Source organism: Helicoverpa armigera, chromosome 11, assembly GCF_030705265.1.
Source record: "Helicoverpa armigera isolate CAAS_96S chromosome 11, ASM3070526v1, whole genome shotgun sequence".
Lineage (NCBI taxonomy): Eukaryota > Metazoa > Arthropoda > Insecta > Lepidoptera > Noctuidae > Helicoverpa > Helicoverpa armigera.
The window spans coordinates 10,867,070-10,886,110 of record NC_087130.1 but is presented as its reverse complement, the minus strand read 5'-3'; the positions used below and the strand labels follow the sequence as shown (position 1 = coordinate 10,886,110).

At 37.0% G+C, this 19,041-nt stretch overlaps 1 protein-coding gene and 1 long non-coding RNA gene across 2 annotated transcripts in view; one reads left to right on the top strand and one right to left on the bottom strand.

Moving 5' to 3' along the window:
• The window catches only part of LOC110380936 (uncharacterized), a 258,996-nt gene that overhangs the window by 116,656 nt on the left and 123,299 nt on the right, over nt 1-19,041 (bottom strand). The window lies entirely within an intron of this gene.
• On the top strand, nt 4,325-5,585 carry LOC135117465 (uncharacterized). Its single transcript, XR_010276926.1, has 2 exons — nt 4,325-4,446; nt 4,659-5,585. It is a non-coding gene; the product is annotated as an uncharacterized LOC135117465 (long non-coding RNA).

The following is a 19,041-nucleotide window of genomic DNA, read 5'->3' as shown; positions in this document are numbered from 1 at the left end:
TCCTTAATTAATGAATATCGGACCTTTTCTTGTGAAACTTTACCCTGTTTGGGTAAATATTACTGTACTAGTGGTGTGTTGTGGTTTTAGTCGATGATAGTTCGATAATTACTTGAATATTTTTTTTCTGTTATGATTGAGTCAGTAATTTCTAATTTTTGAGCCAATTAATCTATACTAATATAATAAAGAGGAAAACTTTGTTTGTTTGGTTGTAATGAATAGGCTCAAAAACTACTGGACAGTTTTTAAAAATTCTTTCACCATTCGAAAGTTACATTATCCACGAGTAACATAGGCTATATTTTATCCCTGTACGGGCAGTAGTTACCACGGGACGCGGGTGAAACCGCCGATTCTGTTGTCTGTGTAACCGATTCTGTCTATCTATTCCATCAAAACTATTTTATTGGTATAAATGACAGATAGCCTCGAACCTGATAAAGGAGAATGGACATTACTTGCTACTTTTACCCAGTTGCGGGAACTGCTTTATCCAGAGAAATAGGATACTTTTTACCCGATTGCAAGAACTCGTTTTCAGGTTCAGCCAGTTTGACATAGCGTTACCATCACCACACAACATGTCGTCTGACAAACTATCTACAAAGACAGCTGATCCGTTACCAATCAGAGATCATAAATCAACATATCCACAGTTGTGGCCAGTTCCAACATAAGGCTTTGACTCGCTTTGTGGGTCAATCGATCGTTACTTTTGTTGGTCGGTGACCCATTGTATTTGGCTTGTGCGCTTCAAGCCAGCCTATTATGGAGATAAATGGCTGTACTGCTGAAAAAAACTGAGCTTCGCCAACGTTAGGTACAAATGAGGTCGTATTTTTTGGCTGTTGTCATTATGAGTATGTTTGCGGCTATTATCGTGTTTGTTTCTGTTCGTATATTTTGCTAGATCACTTGGTATTTTGTTGCTATTCGAACATTAATAATTCAAGTGTAAAATTGGGTATTTACACTTGATCTTCCGCGTTTTTATCAGCTCAAAATTGTACTCATTCCATTTAAATTTACGGCAGCTTGAAACTAACAGACGAACTCCATAGTCAGTTACCAATATACTACTTGTTTAGCGTGGCGTTTAGCCATATAACTATACCTAACGATAACCAAACCACCAGTTACATAGTGCCACCCACCATTACATTATATTTTGTAAAATATGTACATCAGTTATCGTACCAAACCTGGTACAATAGAACAGAAAAAATCAACAAAAACAGAAGAGGTCGCTGCTTTGCAATCCATTTGCTTCTCGAGTCTCAAGCCTTCATTTTTCACCTCACATGCAAAATGTAAAGCTTTACCTTATATTTTTCTTCCAATCTCAAACAAACAAGTCTGAGAATGTAACACCTGACACTTTGTAATCTACCTTTGCGTATAAATGGCGTATCGTCATACATTAATGGAACCACGGAGTAAGGATAATGACCGGAGATGCCATAATGCGGGCAATGCAGGGTCACTTCTCGGTCAAATATGACCAAAACGATCAGTTAAGAGTGAACTAAGGAGGAGTTCGGATTCTTTGGGACATCTGTCAACGATTTTTGGTGTTACAAAAATGATCGGGTCCAAAGAAGGCGTATAAAGGCGAAGACAGTAATATTCTCCGTCCCCTGCAGACCTGCATTTTGGCGCGCTAATTTCTTACGCGATTTTTTGTTATGGCACCTCCAGTAGTATTTTTTTTTTTCATGAATGGAATACATTTGAAAGTAGAACGCGCAGCTATGAGCCAGATATCGGAACTCCGGGGTAAAAAATACGAATAAGTTGACAGCACTAACTAATGGATGGCAACCCAAAATGTTTGGGGAAGTGATTTATTGTTAGTTTTAGGTTTTGCGCGAAAGTTGGGGAATTTTGATTTAGTTTAAATTAAATAGTTTTGTCGCTTTGCTCTGTTTTGTAAGGGTAACAAATGTTTTAACTTAGTATACTATGGAGAGTAATGACTAAAATATGCCTATAAATTGCGAAATTTCCCAAAATACGGTTTCTATCTAAACGCATCATAATTTATTCCATTGTATCACGTAGCAGCTCGTATCATAGTCCGTATACCAATATTTGTACCAACGTTGGCGTATTAATAATTTGTATGACATTTCCAAGCCCTTTGGGAGTAGCTTGTTCTGCGAATTCACTCGGCGAATGGAATCGTGAATCAATTTTTATGAAAGTCGTGTTTTTTTTTTCTTTTTTTCGTACCAGTTAGTTTTTCCGTTGAAGTAGTATACATGTATGTATATGATAAAGCAACTGTTATGAGAACTCGTTACGTTTTTATTTTGAGATTTAACGTAGGGATGAGATTTGTACGCACTTATATCGTGAATATTATTTTGACAAGATTCCGGTCTTAAGCGTACCACTTAACTGATTTAAAAAGAATATTGAAACGAAACGAAATAATAATAATGCTTGAATGCTGAGATTTTGGTTAAAATTCTTTACGTTTGGTCTAAAATCACCCTCAGCAACTAGGTAACAGAAAATCAGGAAATCTCGAATCGCCTATTCATGATATAAATATGAAAACAGCAATCCGTCTTGTCTATTCCTTCTTAAGTCTATTCATCAGTGCTGTGTAACTTCCCGCCAAGAACAACAAGATGGCGCCCGTTTTAACTTAATCATCCTTATTTTGACTTGATGGCATTTTCTTAATAAATTCGTTACTTACATTATTTTATTATACCCTTATTTATATTCTGGAAACACTCAATAAGTCTAAATCTAAATGAAAGATTGTTAATCTCATCTTGTTTTCCTCGACTTTGTGTATATTTTATTATCATTTAATTAAATGGCGTGTGGTGAATGATCCTGAACGGGGTTCCTAATTTTATTAAATCATTATGTTTTTAATGACAACATGTTTATGTGATTACCTAAAGGTAGAATTCCGTGGATAGCGGCTACGACAGCCGCGCGCGGCTTACGACAGTCGTCGGCCGCGCGCGACAATAGTCAACCTATGAAAATGTATGGCGCCGCTGCCGAGGTCCGCGACAGTCGCGCGCGGCCGACGAATTTCGTAAGCCGCGCGCGGCCGTATGCATCTCAACATGGTCTAGCGCTTAGTAACATCTATATAATTTTAGTAAAACCAGAATTGAATTGTTTTTTATTTAGTCGGCAAAACTTCCTTTTGTTTTCATTACAATACAAATACTTTTGAATCAGTATTGGGTATAGTATCCTTCATCATTTCTACTTTTTAAAAATAGGGTCGATTGGTAATCTATTTTCATAATACAGCCACAGCAATACGTCATCCTCTTCTTCTTCAAGGATATTAATTAGCACTTCGACTAGAGGGAACGGACGAACAACATCTACTAATTTCAACACAATGCCGCGCGCGGCTTACGAATTTCGTCGGCCGCGCGCGACTGTCGCGAGCCTCGGCAGCGGCGCCATACATTTTCATAGGTTGACTATTGTCGCGCGCGGCCGACGACTGTCGTAAGCCGCGCGCGGCTGCGTAAGCCGCGACCCACGGAATTCTGCCTTAAACATGATTCCGTAATTAATTACTTATAACTATCTATTCCTAAATAACCCTGTTAAGTACTGTCAAAGACAGGCTATATTTCTACCGGGACTGCGGGATTATTTGAAAGATAACTCCGCGGCCCTGGTATACCTATAAAAGGCTGGGATGGGTTTTAGTCAGTAGTCTGACACTCCCTCACGCTGCTAACCCACAGCGGGATGAGTCATTTGATGATTTCCCATTAAAATAGGCTATAGGTATTTCTTCTGAATATTTCGACATTCGACAATCTACCTCTAGATATACATATGTATACTAATATATGGATAAGATTTTATTTATCAGGTGAAGTCACGGGCATAAGTGTAATAGTGACATGAAATGTGGATATCACCAAATTGTGGTGTATTGATCAATCGTTGACATTCAATGTTCCGGAACCGTTTGATCCCTACTCTCTCTATACAAATGTAGCTCAGTTCAGTCTAGAGTTTAATCTTCTAAATGCTTTCTAGGAGGTTTTAACAAATAGAAGCCTTAGAATTAATACCTTAATAAAATGTAACTGTTGTATGTGTTTAAAAATAGGATCCACCAAAGGATATCAAAAAACTTCCAAACTCATAAACGCTACCTCTTTATAATGCTAAACTAGGTGTTAGTATAAAATACTTTTTTTTTTCTAATCACACAGTTAATTACCATGCCTAGCTATAAAAGGTTTAATAAATAAACCATTAAAATGAATTGGGAATATTTTATCGTGTGATTATGCAGTAATGTTCTTGCTATTTTATGTCCACGCTAACGTTTCGGACAGTAACAAGTCTAGAGTTTTGCTTCTCATACTAAATTTGTCTTAACAAGGACAGTTAATGGCAGAAATATGTTCAGGAGATGCATATTGTTATTATTGTTCTGTAAGTACATATATTGTGATGGCTATGTATTGGATTAGCAAACGGAAAATGGTTATGATAAAAAGTGAAGTTCATAAAAAATGACAGTTTAGTTATTTCAAGGATTTTAATTTGTGATTTCATCTTACTTTACCACTTCGCCTTTTTAACTAATATAAGTCATAATTTGTATTTAACGATCATATGTGTAACAGAGTCACACAATATTTCAGGTGTGTGCGCAAGATCAATACGCGAAAAAGACATCTTTGAATTAAGTGCAGACGACATCATCGCGCAAGAGCTCGGCGATGTGTACGAAGCACGAGCTTTACTGAACAGCCTGGCTGTTCACGACAACCGTACGGAATCTACAGTTGAACCGGTCAAGCTAAACCCCAACAAAACTAAATCTAACAAGACACAATCGACAACAGTAAAAATACCCATGGCTACAATCCCTCCAGAAATAGAAAAACCAAAATATATTAATACAACACTAAGAGAATTGAAAAAACGCCGCTTGCAGATACAAATTGAAAAAATATTGAACACAGAGCCAACACCGGTATCCAACTACCTGGCCGGTGCGGGTGACCCGACAGTACTCACTCGTAGGTTCGATCACATGGTTGCTCAATTCAAGATGAAAGACCCAGAAACTCGAAGAGAAATCTATGACTCAAAGGAACAACACTGGCCAAAAATTTGGGCAAAAAGAATATTATGGAAACTTCAGGAGCATTTTGTGTACGAAGTACGTTACAAATTAATTTACCCCCAGCAGCTAAGAAAAAAATACATCTCAAACCTCAAGTACAAACTAGGATTTTTATTCGGACTGTTGAGGCAGCTCAAAAATCAGCAAAAATGGGTGTATTGGGCGTTTCGGGTTCATCATACCAGACTTTCCGCGATTTACTTTTCTTTTAAAATGTTCGAAAAACTTGCGAGATTAGATGTTGACATAAGAGATGTGATTGAATTAATTAAGAAGACAGAATATAAGATAAATATACGGAAGGACCCTGAGTTCTACGAGAAAGAAGTGGTCTAAACATACATTAGAGGTTAATCATTGTAGGATTTCGTTTAAATTCCATTTGCTTATGGTACAATAAATAATTCCTTGCAGCAGAATAATAAACATTTAATTTTGAGCATTTTTTCTTTTACAAATCTAATGTCTCTGAAGTTCGCAGAAATATTAAATATGCTAATGATTCACACGGTTTAAAGAAACATTATTCTCAATGAAAACACACAATGACACTTACTTGAGAATAAATAATTTAACAATGGTGTCTAAGATATACTTAGAAAGTACATGCAAACTTAGAAAAGTTTCATTGTTACGTGCCTGACCTGGAATCGAACCCGCGCCCTAATACTTGAGAGGTTGGTTCTTTAACCACTAGGCCACCACGACTTCACTATTTACGACTTCTAGAATAAAGCTATAGATGATATTTCGAGACTCGGCTGAAACCTCGGGCGGAAGATAGTTTTAAATGGGGGCTCCAAACACGTTAACATGCAATGTACTTACTTATTGACGCAATAAACTATTTTGTATTTGTATTTGTATTATTATAAATAAACCGTTACACTGACTTCTGCCGTTAATAAAAAAATAACAGAACTACTGTCATGATACCGGAAAAAAACAAAAGCCAACAATGGTTTGAGAGCAACAAATGTTTCCATTCACGTTCATTTATTCCGAGTTGCTGGCAACCCGCCAGACGCGCTGGCAACACCGCCCAAGACTGTAATATTCACAATTTAAACTTGGCCCTTTTACCAACTTCTTTGATAATTTTACTAATTATTTAGGTATAATATCATTTATGTTTCTGCACTATTATGAGATTACTAGCTTCTTCCAGCGGTTTCACCCGCATCCCGTGGGAACTACTTCCTGTACCAGGATAAAAAGTAGCCTATAGCCTTCCTCGATAAATGGGCTATCTAACACTGAAAAAATTTTTCAAATCGGACCAGTAGTTCCTGAGATTAGCGCGTTCAAACAAACAAACAAACTCTTCAGGTTTATAATGTTAGTATAGATTATGGAAGTAGTTCCTATCTGTATAAGTAAATAAATATTTGTCGGAGATAGTCAATAGTACGGTCACTGAACGAGACGCAAGCGCGCCCTCTGGTGGCGTTTTCGGTGAAACAACAATTTGGCGCGCTTGGCGGAGTCGTGGCAGTCAGCGCGGCGTCCGCGGAGCTCAGTCTTAGTTCAGTCTTAGTTCAGTCTTGGTCGAGTCTTCATTGAGTGTTCGTGGCGTTACTACCCTACGTCACGTCTAGTGTACCTAGTGTTATTGCCTAGCGTTGTAGCTCCAAATTTATCTCTTTGCTTGATCTTGATTGCTCAGTTAGGGTACTGATGTCGGACGATAGTGCCAGCCATCCTGATGGCGCCTCCGACATATTTATTATAACAAAAGCTGAACCACCTTATTAAAAAACGTGGTTTTAAGAAGTACCCGCTTATAATAGGTTTGGTCCACTAATTTTGTGCGGGACGGTGGTTTTAAAGGTGGTACAAAAGCTGGTTATTTTTTAAAACCACGTTTTATTATAATATACGGTGGGAAGAGTTTGTTGGTTTGGACTAGCTAATCCACATGAATATGATTGATTATTTGGTCATCATCCTCCGAGCCTTTTTCCCAACCATGTTGGGGTCGACTTCCAGTCTAACCGGATTCAGCTGAGTACCAGTGCTTTACAAGAAGCGACTGCCTATCTGACCTCCTCAACCCAGTTACCCGGGCAACCCGTTGCCACTTGGGTAGACTGGTGTCAGACTTACTGGCTTCTGATGTTCAATGACAGCCGGGACCTACAATTTAACGTGCCATAAGTATAATAAAAGAATACTGTGTAAACCCAGTTGGATCGTAGTTATTATTTCATAATTACCTATTATCATGACGCTGAAACGAAATTTTCTGATTTACGGCTACCGTTACCAATATTTTATCCATTTGTTGATTTGCTTATGAATAGAATTGTTACATTATCCAAACTCCTATCTCTAGTAAGTAAAATAAAAGATATGTAGACTATTGTCAATGGCCGTAACACGAACTGTTACTAAAAGGTTATTATTTGTGCTTACGTATAAATGAAAAGGAAAACATATACAAAATGGAGTGTGCAAAGTTATTCTAGTTTCATAGTAAAACATTAAGTTTGTTGCTAAGTTTCAAGTGCCGTTGCTTGTGTACTTAGAAGCTCCGTAACTTATAATTATGTTAACATTTTAAGCAGTTCTGTTTGCTCCTTACAAAATGTTTAGTGTCTTTTATAACTTGTAATAACGATTAGTTATGCAAATTAATCGTTTCTAGGGACCAGCTACGGCCTCGGATAATTCTAAATGTATGTAAACCTTCTTCTTAACTCTGTACCTCTATGGTTTGATACCATAGATTTGTAAGGATCTTCATCCTCCTGCCCTCATCCCAATTTTATTTGGGATTTATTTTTAATTATTAATTTATTAGGTTCACCAACGAATGTTTATGTTATGGACCATGTGATTAATTCGGGCATTATTTATAATGCCATCATCATTATAAATAATGCCCGAGCATTATGAATAATGTCTAGCTTTATCGGGCCAAGTGATTAATAACTATCTTAATTTCATTATTTATCACATTGCACGGGCATTATTATATTGCTTCATGACAGTTGGGCAATTTGATAATAAAGCTATATTTTATGCGGTGCGAGGGTGGCAGTTGTTCTAATAAATAAATTCTGTTACTTGCTACATATTTTATGATTATTGTTTCGAAAATTATATGTTCTATTTTAATGGGAAATTATAAGTCTAACCACAAAATTATTTATTGGACAATTGTCATCTAATTTACTTACACGGCATCGTTTTTCTTGATCTCATTTTTCTTGGCTCGTTTTTTTTTATGGTAGAATTTAATTTGGATTCAAAACATTGTATTAAAAATTGACCCAGTGACGAAAACGAATCGCTGCAAACCCGACTCCACGTAGTCTTGTCTGCCCTACCATCATCATCATCATCATCATCAGCCTATCGCAGTCCACTGCTGGACATAGGCCTCTCCAAGTGCACGCCACTGAGATCGATTTGCCCTACCCCTAGATTGCAATTCAAAACCGCGTAGGCGCGGAGGGTCAAGGCGGCCTGCGAGCTGAGTCGCAGGTAGTTTTAACGCATGCCATGCGGCCAAACGGTGGTGAGCGTGAAAACCATCTGCGACGATAAGCTCGCATGGGACCGCCGGAGCCCCGCAGCGCCGGAGCCGTGACAGAAGCCATGCTTGCTGCATGTTGTATGCTTACTTCCATGCTGTGTGGTTTAATATTTAGTTTAAGTTAAATGTCAATAACAATTAAAAAAATGAAATTAAATATGTTTATATTACTTTGCCCAAAAGGTTGATTATTTGAATATTTATTATCAAATTGCACTCTCATATTGGGCATTTTTCATAATGACCGGGCATTATGTATACTGCCCAATTTATCACTTGGTCCATAACATTTACACTAATGCATACTTATAACTATTAACAAACAAAGGAAAGTGTAATACTCACTTAAAGGTAAACACCACAAACACAATATTAAATTAAATCATAAAGATGTAAAGATATGATATTAAAAAAAATCTTCTAATTCACAGAAGCTGTACGTATAAGATGTGCATAAAGTGTTATAGATAAAAGAATGTAAAACGAAAAAAGTTAAAAAAAAAAATTAAAATAATAATAACTCAAATCCATTCTAAACACTCAATTATACGCTAAACATACTATTAAAGCCATTAATACATACGCAATACCCATTCTTACCTACTCATTTGGCATCATAAACTGGAGTAACACAGAACTAAAAAATTTACAACGCATTATAAACACAACTTTAACCAAACATAGGAAACACCATCCCCGCTCCTGCATACAAAGACTAACACTGCCAAGAAAGGATGGTGGACGGGGGATTATAGATATTACAAACCTACACAATAAGCAAATTAGTATACTCCGAAAATATTTTGATTCAAAAAGCACTAACTCTATCCTACACAAAGCAATAGCCCATAATGACCGAAAACTCACACCACTAAACATGCATGATAAGGCGCCACAAAATAAAGAAAGAGTAATTGACAGACAGACTAAATTAACAGAATGGGCCCGAAAGTCACTACATGGGAGACATCTCTTCGACCTGAACCAGCAAAACGTCGACAAATTAGCGTCGAACGAATGGCTAAGGCGAGGAGATCTCTTCCCTGAGACTGAAGGGTTCATGTTAGCTATTCAGGACCAAGTTATCGAAACACGCAACTATCAAAAGCATATCATGCGAGCCGCTATCCCGACTGATATCTGTAGAAAATGCAGCAGTGCCTCTGAAAATATTCAGCACATTACCGGAGCATGCAAAGCAATAGTGCAGACCGACTATAAACATAGACACGATCAGATAGCGAACATAATACATCAAAAACTTGCGATAAAATACAAATTAATTCCTCCACCATCAGTACCCTACTATAAATATAATCCCCAAATAGTTCTCGAAAACAACACCCATAAGTTATACTTCGATCGCGCCATCCTCACTGACAGGACAGTACATTATAATAGACCGGACATCACTTTACTAGATAAAATTAACAAAACCGCTCAAATCATAGACATCGCTGTACCGAACACACACAACCTGCAACACACCATATCAGAAAAACTCTCCAAATACACCGACCTTAAAATTGAAATGAGCCGTATGTGGCGATTGGGCAGTGTTTCAATTATTCCCATAGTGCTTTCAACGACTGGTGTAATCCCAAAGCAACTGCATCAGTCGCTGAAAACACTGGACTTAGCACCGACCACCTATCTAACTCTCCAGAAGGCTGCCATCTTAAACACTTGCCGAATCGTTAGAAAATTTTTACAAAATGATAGTGAAACCCAAACAGCTATAACAATCCCAACAGACACACAACAACGACTACAAAACACACCTAATAATTCAGCACATCAACCTTCATCATTCACATAGGCTAGCACTTGGCTTCGGCCCGTGCTAATCTAAAACCCCGGTAGTTTATACCGAGATACAAAAATGTATACCCACAAATAATAATAATAAGAACTTTATTGCAGACCAGGGTCCATAAAAAATAACAAAATTACAATTATACAAAAAAGAACACATACATACAATCACAAATACAAAGACAATAAGACATACATAGAATTACAAAAACAGAACAAAATACAATAAATACATTTACTTAATATAAGTGAATGACGCACAATGTGTCGTCATCCAGTGCCACATCATCGGGCTGTCCAGTCTGTTGGCCACAATAGCCACCAGGCTGTTGGAGCTATCGCGCACTCGCCGCATCAGGGATGCTATGCGTGTCCTCATAATGGCGTGGAAATCAGGCACGCCTGCCTCTGCGAACATGCCCGACGCACTGCAAAAGCGCGGTAACCCCAACATCACCCTGAAGGCATTATTATATTGGACTCGCAGAGCATTATACGAGCTTTTTGTATAGCCGACCCATAGTGCGCACGTGTACAGAGATTGGCAATATGCCCTAAAAAGTGTGATTTTTACTTCTTTTGTACAACGTGCGAACCTACGAGCCAGCATGTTACAGCGGACCGCTAATGCTCTGCGTTCCCTCTCCAGATCCATATCGTCCGAAAGGCTATCGGTGACCCAATGCCCCAGGTACTTGAACTGAGTCACTCTGGTAAGCGGAGTGCCCGCCAGGGTGACCGGTGGCACTATGTCGTAACATTTGTTACCCGCCTTAAAAACCATCAGTTCGCTTTTGACAGCATTATACCTAAGGCCGTGAGTCACCGCATAGTCCTCGCAGATGCGGAGAAGCCTCCTCAGTGCACTGATTGATGGGCTCAGCAACACCATATCATCTGCATAACTTATATTATTGACACAGTGCCCGTCAATGGAGCACCCGATATTAGTATTGCTGAGCTCACAAATCAGCTGATTTACATACAGGTTGAAAAGCTTAGGTGAGCTGAGTCCCCCCTGCCTTACCCCGCAATCCAACCTGTATGCATCCGACAGGACACCCGCCCACTTGACATAATTGTATTGGTTGTTATACCAATACTTCAGCATGTTTACAACATCACCTGGAAGGTTTGTGACCTGCGAATAAATAATTTTACAATAATTTTTTTAATTTTTTTTAATAATTTTTTTTAATTTTTTTTGTGAATAAATAATTTTACATTTTTAGGAATAAGAAATATGTAAAAGATATTCTGCAGTTCGTTTTTATTTTAAACTTTTGTACATACCTTCAATGTACGCTATACAAAATTGGTTCAGTTCTAAGTATTCTAGAACAATTTTCTCTGGTGCAGCATAAAATGATATTGCTTGCCTTACGTTACACGATTAATCTTTGCTTCTATATTTTTTTAAATATGCTTCTGCCCCTCTTTACTTACTACTGAGAAGAGTGTTGATACTTTATAACTAGTTTCTGTTTGTAAATTAAAATATTAGCATCTCATCATAAAATGTAAACAGATAAATATTTTCTAAATATCAAGAATAATCTCTCTCTTTTCATAAAGTTATACTCACAAAGCGAACTTACACTGAACACTCTCGTTCAAGAGCGCTATGATGCATAAAGGGTTGGACCACATCTGGCAGCACAGAATCGCATTTGTTCCGCCTATGCTACCACGTTCATACTGCGAACTGAGTGCTTAGTGCGAGTTTTCGTGAATTTTTTTACGGACTCACATGAGAGCGCGTATACTAAGATTTGTATGGAACAAAAACAGCTCCACCTAGTGTCAAAAATTGGAACCTGTTTTTGTTCCATACAAACAGTGTTGCCAACAGTTGTAGAAGCTTACCACCAGAGTCAACTTTTAAAACCACCAGAAAACCACTAACAAAAATGTATCCCACACTTAAAATCATCACCAAATTCACCACTAAAAAAGTATTGTTTATATTTTATTGTAACCTAAAACAATTTAATCATCCAAAGATGTAACTCGGCAACGATAGAAAATTAAAACAGACAAAGCATTACATCTGTTTAGCAATTCATCCGACACGATCCGAATCCTTCACAAATTATAATCGGCGTAGTAGTTTCACAAATTGTTTAGTTACGCATTTGACCAATGAATGAGTACTTAATATAATTATATAGTAGTCGTTCACCTTTTTGTTTTGTAGATGCTTTTTTGACATTCCGTGAGACGTCAAATCTCCATAGTAACTCCTTAAAGTTGTACCACAAAACTTACATTTCGCTACTTGACCCGCAGTACTTTCAACATTTCGCCACTAAATAGGGGACTTAAACCACCAGTATTAGTGGAAAATCCACTAAGTTGGCAACACTGCATACAAATCTTAGTATACGCGCTCTCATGTGAGTCCGTAAAAAAATTCACAAAAACTCGCACTAAGCACTCTGGTGAAACTGATACTGTGAGCTGGTGAAAGGATGCGTTAGCATGCTATCCCGCGCTTCAGCGTTCCGGAGTCTCCCTGCCGAACATTGCATTTTGTCCGTGATTTGTGCCGATCGCCTCGAGGATTCCGCCGCGTGCTATCGGATTATGCTTTCTGTCTCGGTCTAGCAAATGGCAGTTCTAAGCGACGAAAGAGAAAGGGCGACGGAAAAGGCGATTCCGTGCTGCCAGATGTGGTCCAGCCCTAAGACGCTGACAGCACCCAAAACAAAATACGTATGAAAGAGAAGCCTGTTGACGCCACGTTCGTAACATATAAAATTAATAGCCTTAAAATGAGTTGAGTAGTCAAAAATTAAAATTAACCAAGTTCTGTATTTACACATGGACTCGTTAGTGTTACAAATTTTATCAATGTACGTTGATAAGTACCTAATACAGATGTTTTTGTTGGAAGATCATTTTAAGAGGGAAGTTTTCAATTTTCTTTGTATCGAGAATGTGTTTTTAAATTAACTGGGTTCCCAGATATATGCTCAAGATGATTATATATATTTTCGCCGCCAAAAACTGTATGGATTTGGTCTAAAAATGTTTGGGACATTTTTAACAACAAGGTAAAGGTCCGATTACGGAAAGCAGCTAACAATAATCATTTAAGATGAGCTCCAGTGCACCAAAATACCAGCTTCGCAAAAAAAGTTGTCGTTTTACCGACAGATAACGTAAACGTCTGTCGGTAAAATCAGCCCTAGATCATAGATCAGACTATTCTTCAACGACTATCATTATCAAGTATATTGTTCGTTTCTATAAATATTAACCCGTGATTATATCAAGGTACTTTAAGTATTACCTAACACCATCGCAGCATTAAACCAATTTTAATTTAAAATCTTTATAAATTAATTTTAATATAACATAAGTTTTTATGTACTTTCTAAGTATATCTTAGACACCAATGGCTGATTAAAAGGTAAAGGAAAACATCTTGAGGAAACCTGGACTATATAGTCTGAAATCAGCAACCCGCATCCATCCGTGTGAGAAGAGGCCTGTGCCCAGAAGTTGGACAATACAAAGGCTGTAACAAGCACAAGTACAAGTTTATTAACACGCGATTATATATAAAATAAACCGGCCAAGTGCGAGTCGGACTCGCGCACCGAGGGTTCCGTACAAATCCTATATAGATAAAAAGTGAGTCTCGCACCAACCGTTCAGTTTAGAACAATCATAGTTATGGTAATTTCGTGAGTAGTTAATATTTTATATTTTATAACATAACTAAAATAGTAGTCCAGTACCTTGTAAAAGTTATTTTATTAAAGTTATTTATATACAACATTTTATAGTCATCATTCAGAAATCTGATTGAAAATAACTAATTATGTCTTAAAGGTCATTGGGCATATCTGACCCGCTTTGTAAAAAGTGGCGGACATGAATCAAAGTAGTTTTAAATCGTGGAGAGTGGTATGACGTTTCTTTGAATATAAGTATTTTATTACAATTCCATGGAGACGAATGTCCAGGATCGTTTGAAAAATATAAAAGACAAACAGTTTCAGAGGATTGTACAGGTTGCAATGCTAGTTTTTACTGTTAAAGAATTTTCATAAAGAAGGAAGATGCCAATTCGGATGACCAGGATCTGATGAGGATCTGGAAACCCTGAGAAATCGAGGGCAACTCTTGAATATTGTAGGCACGCATCGAGTCAAAACCAGATATGTGAGTGTATTTTTGAGGGTACTGGTAAATAGTGAAGGTTTGGAGCTGATTTGATTATGAAGACTACAGAGAGTCGAGGGAACTCCTGAACGGTATGTTGCAACTACCACATGTTTGGGCTTATTTTATTCGTATTGGCGAAGACTTTCCACATAGATAGGTTTGACTGCCATTGTGGGATCGATAGCAAAGATCTTATATAGTTATGGGAACTCCTTTACAATTTATAATGTAACCTTGTGTTGGAGCTTATTTTATTTTAGGTGATGAGAATTCACTACTAATGGGATCTTTTATTTTTGAGGGATTAATCACCTAACGAGCCCCAGTTTCAGGTTTTTTTCGAAACTGCCTGACGACTTGTAACTGTCGAATTGTAACAACGACTGCTAGAGAGTAGGATTCGGGTCTGCTGGCTTTACGTTTCTAGAGCCTTGACAAAAGTGTAATTCTGTCCCTTTCTTTGCTTTATAAAGTCGGCTTTATTTTATTTTGTAGCATTTTACAAACAAATCCAACTTCAAACATATAAAAAAGCAAGAAAGAAATTAAAATGATGTGAGGTGCATCGGTCTAGAAGTCGGTGTCTAGAGGATGCATCTATATTTATTTATCCACCGAGATCTAGACCGATGCATATAATTCTTGTTGTTTTTAGAAGTTGTTTTTTTTTTTTTGTAAAACGTTTTTATTTTTAACTTTTGTGAAAAGTTCTCGTCAATACGAATAATAAGCTCTAAACCTTCACTGTTTGATAGTATCACCAGACATACATCTGAGAATCAAGTTTAAATCCTATGCATGCCTAGAATTTCTGATAGTTGCCCTCGATTTCTCAGGATTTCCATCATCAGATCCTGACCTGATGACAAAGAAAATAAACGGCGAGTATACTCTTTCACTGCAAAGAAATGATTTCTCAAATCCGTCAAACTTGGTCGTTTAAATTCCCCATTAAAATGAGGAAAATATTTGATGTTTACACCTGATTTTCTCTCGATTCCTATGGTTCACATTGATGCGACTAATGCCATAGTAAATCAGAGCCTTTGTCATTATACTGTGCTATATTTCGTTCGTATCGGCCGTGGGTATGGTTTCCATACTAAGGTGCCCAATGACCTTTGAATAATTTAAAATTTTTCACAGTTTAGAGGCAATTAGATTTAAGAAGTGTTTGATATGAATTTCAACTTTAATATCTCTACGCGTTCATGTGAAAAAGGGTAGGTAGGAAGTTTATAATTATTAAAAAAATATTTTATGTCATGTAAGCAAAAATAATATTTTAATATTTTATGTAACTTCAAATTTATCATTTTCGCAATTTTTCCTTTATGTGTACTATATAACGTTGCTTCGTGCCGAATTTCAAGATTCTGAGTTCACAGGAAGTAGCCTGTAGGTTTTGATTCCCTAGCGTGTGATGGAAATTCGTCTAAGGTGTCGGTATAACTGCTGTATCTTTTGATCGCGTTAACTTAGAAGTTTGATTTTTTCACTGCCTAAAGGGACAATAGACCTAGGTATTTGGTATAAATTTCAATTTGATACCTTTATTCGTTCGTGAGAAATAAGGTAGTAAGTTTCATTTTATTAAAATATTTTTTTTTTATAATATATAACTAAAAAAAAGAGATTTTCGTAATTTTTCCTATATTTGCATTATATGAAAATGCTTCATGCCAAATTTCAAGACTCTGAGTTTACGGGAAATATCCTGTAGGTTTTGATTCCTTTGCGAGTGTCGAAAATTTGTTGAAAAAATCTACATAATCGGCTGTATCTTTTGATTGGCTTGGCTTAGAAGTTTGATATTTTCACAGCTTAAAGGGACAATAGACTTGAGTATATCATGTGAATTTCAGCTTGATACGTCCACGCGTTCTTGAGATAAAGGGTCTTGACAGACAGACAGACAGACAGACAGACAGACAGACAGACGGACAACAAAGTGATCCTATAAGGGTTCCGTTTTTAGGGTTCCGTAGCCAAAATGGCAAAAACGGAACCCTTATAGTTTCGTCATGTCCGTCTGCCCGTCTGTCCGTCTGTCCGTCTGTCACAGCTGATTTACTCGGAAACTATAAGTACTACAGTGATGAAATTTGATGGGAATATGTGTTGTATGAACCGCTACAAAAATATGACACTAAATAGTAAAAAAAAGAATTGGGGGTGGGGCCCCCCATACATGTAACTGAGGGATGAAATTTTTTTTTTCGATGTACATACCCGTGTGGGGTATCAATGGAAAGGTCTTTTAAAATGATATAAAGTTTTCTAAAAAACATTTTTCTTAAAGTGAACGGTTTTTGAGATATCAGCTCTCAAAGTCGTAAAAAGTATGTCCCCCCCCCTCTATTTTTATAACTACGGGGTATAAAATTCTAAAAAAAATAGAGGTGATGCATGCTAATTAACTCTTTCAACGATTTTTGGTTTGATCAAAGTATCTCTTATAGTTTTTGAGATAGGTTGATTTAACTGTAATTTACGGAACCCTTCGTGCACGAGTCCGACTCGCACTTGGCCGGTTTTTCCTTTTGAGGTACGGAACCCTAAAAATAACATTAGGTACCTAATACCATCGCAGCATTAAACCAATTTTAATTAAAACTCCAATAAGTACCTACTATCATAATAATCGCGTGAGAAACAAAATATTTGTGAACGAGACTTGCCGGCTTATCGTGTTACATAGGGCTGTCACGATATCCCGGGTTGTACTTACCCGCACGCAGTAGGTTGAGTCCTGAAAATATAGGCCACTGGAGCAATACTGGTGCAAGGTACGCAAGAATCCCGGGGTGCGGGATTGTTTTAAAGAGTAATCGATACCGGGATTAGAAAGGGGTCTCCTATGAGTAGCAGAATAAAAACCTTTATTGATAAATGGGCTGTTTGACACTGAAATTAATGTTTCTAATCGGTTCAGTAGTGCCTGAGATCTAAACAAACAAACTCTTCAGCTTTATAATATTCAGAACTGTACGCTGTACGCTGTACCTGTATTTTGTTTTTACAAGGAAATATCGACCGTTTTAAATTAGATCAAAATATAAATAGGCAAGATGGAAAGTTTACTTGATTATAATAATATTAGTATAAATCGCTTTCGCCTTTGACATAAACTACTTGTAAAAAGCTAAGCTTCGATAAAAAGTATAATCGCATGATAAGTAACGCCACAGCAGAACTATATCGTTTTGACCCGGAAATATCGCTGTTAAAGGAATTTGTCTTATTGCAATCAGTTTAGGTACAAAATCGCGTGCAAGTTCCATCATCAATTTTAATTTGCTTTCATAATATCGTTAATAGGTTTAATTTTAGAATGTTTTAGAATTTGTTTTTATTTTCCTTTTTGGCGTGATGTAACTGGCTGGTACAAGTTTTAACGATTTTGTGTTTCTGTTCATTGTTTAAAATTCCGAAAAGCCAAACAACAAGCCAAAATTATGTTAACTAATAATAAATTATTTGTCAATTTTCATCTATTGAACATTAACCTTTCAATATTATCATAAGGTTGAAAACCTATTGGGATTTTTCGTCTGTATTTAAAAGTGATTCAAATGCTACCATATATGTCGCATCCAACTTGTTAAAATTGCTATTCAATGAAACAACTAGCTCTTGGAATAAACAACGCCACCCAACATAGCCGTTTGATCAAATAGCTATTTTAACTACTTGGCTGCTACCTGCTACATAAACCTACAATCCAAAGGCAGCAAAGCAATTAAGATAATGTGGTGGAAGCCGTAATAGTGACAGATGAAGAATTATTGCGGCTATATCTTACGGCAGAGGCTTCTAACACGTCGTTAATATCTCACACGTCTGGTCTTAGCCTGCTCCATACTATTGAGCATTGATCACCATACTGTTAAGCTATGATAGAAATACAAAAATATTTGATGTACTAAATTGTAGTTTTGCCTCCTCTATTACAAATAAATATAGTAAATAAAAACCATTTTTTTTTTTAACCCTAAAGGCTCTGAAAGTACTGAGCTGATTTGATTTTTTTCACTGTTAAACCGCGGGAAAGCAATAGTCCTTGTTGATGTATAAATAAATACGAAAAATATATTGCCTATGTGGCTTTTCACACCAAAACGACTGACCCAATTACTGAATTAAAAGACACAGATACACAGACAGATAGGTTTTTTTATCGGGACCCCGTAAGCAGTTCCCTGGAGACCCGAGTAAAACTGCAAGAAACAGTAAGTCATCTACATACACGACCAACAAAAAGCAAACATATTCCCTTTATAGATATATCAGAATTGAGAATACAAAGGCATTTCACATAAAACACCCCCTGTGTATACCGTTCGCTGATCGCAGAAACATA